We start from the raw sequence: 1,642 nt of genomic DNA on the forward strand, positions 1-1,642 counted from the left end.
TGAGCAGGGAGCCCGATGCGGGACTCGATCCCAAGACCCCGGGATCATGACCTGAACCGAAGGCAGATGCTTAACCGACTGAGCCACCCAGGCCCCACATATTACATATTATAATATACTTTATGAAAACATATTTGTAGTTTTATATGTTCATATTAATAAAACATTTGCTATTTATATATAGTATAACCATATGAATATAATGTGCATGTTTTGTATATAAAAATACAGACACAGCATAGTGCATATAGATATCACATATATAATTATATATTACAGAGCCGGAGCACATCATCCCCTACGGCTGCAGAGGTCGGTCGCTCATGTTCCACCGTTCCGGTCCATGCCGCCCTTTGCTGTTGCGGCCACCGCGGGACCATGGCCGCGCTCGTGGTGCTCCTGTCCTTGTTGGCGGCGGGTGTTTTGGGGAACTAGTTTAGTATATTAAGATCACTAGGGTCTGTTGTTTTCCGAGATGGAAATTGGCCTATACTAGGAGAGCGAACTCCAGACGTGGCTGCATTGTCCATGTGCTTCTCTGTTAAAGAAGACCTTTCTTGGCCAGGACTTGCGGTAGGTAACCTGTTCCATCGTCCTCGGGCTACCGTTATGGTGATTTCGTACCCTTTGGAGAATGCAGTTCCTTTTAGTCTTGACAACGTTGCAAATTCCATTCACTCCTTATTTTCTGAAGAAACTCCTGTAGTTTTGCAGTTGGCTCCCAGGGAGGAGAGAGTGTATATGGTGGGGAAGGGGAACTCGGTTTTTGAAGATCTCTCCGTAACGTTACGACAGATCCACAATCGCCTGTTCCAGGAAAACTCTGTCCTCAATTCACTTCCCCCCAATTCTCTGAGTAGGAACAATGAAGTTGATCTGCTCTTTCTTTCTGAATTGCAAGTGCTACATGATGTTTCAAGTTTGTTGTCTCGACATAAGCATCTAGCCGAGGATCATTCTTCTGATTTATATTCTCTGGAGATGGCAGGTTTGGATGAAATTGGGAAACATTATGGGAAAGATTCTCAACAATTCAGAGATGCTTCCAAGATCCTTGTTGATGCTCTGCAAAAGTTCGCAGATGACATGTACAACTTTTATGGCGGGAACGCAACGGTAGAGTTAGTGACCGTCCGATCATTTGACACCTCTCTCGTCAGGAAGACAAGGACTATTCTTGAGGCAAAACAAGCAAAGAACCCATCAAGCCCCTATAACCTCGCATATAAGTATAACCTTGAGTATCCAGTGGTTTTCAACATGGTACTTTGGATAATGATCGCCTTGGCCTTGGCCGTGATTATCACCTCTTACAATATCTGGGACATGGATCCTGGATATGACAGCATTATTTATAGGATGATAAACCAGAAGGTTTGAATGGATTGAACTCTCCTCATGCCAAACTTAGAAAAGGGGTTTGGAAATTGGCTGTTTTGTTAAATCTTTTAGTGTAGTTTAAAAGTAGATGGTATACTTTAAATTTATAAAAAAGAAAAAAAAAAGGAATTTTGTTCTCCGTGTGCCTGTGATGTTCTTTTAGAGTGAATTATAGTATTGATGTGAATTGATTTGTGTGCTATAGATTCCATAATATGCTCAAATATGATATAACCATTTAATATAATTTCATTCCATTTAA

At 41.5% G+C, this 1,642-nt stretch overlaps 1 pseudogene; it reads left to right on the forward strand.

Moving 5' to 3' along the window:
• The first annotated feature begins 331 nt into the window (after nt 1-331).
• Nucleotides 332-1,389, forward strand: LOC116623767 (annotated as a pseudogene).
• Nucleotides 1,390-1,642: the final 253 nt, after the last annotated feature.

The sequence above is a fragment of the Phoca vitulina genome, unplaced genomic scaffold (assembly GCF_004348235.1).
Source record: "Phoca vitulina isolate PV1807 unplaced genomic scaffold, GSC_HSeal_1.0 scaffold60, whole genome shotgun sequence".
Taxonomy (NCBI): Eukaryota; Metazoa; Chordata; class Mammalia; order Carnivora; family Phocidae; genus Phoca; species Phoca vitulina.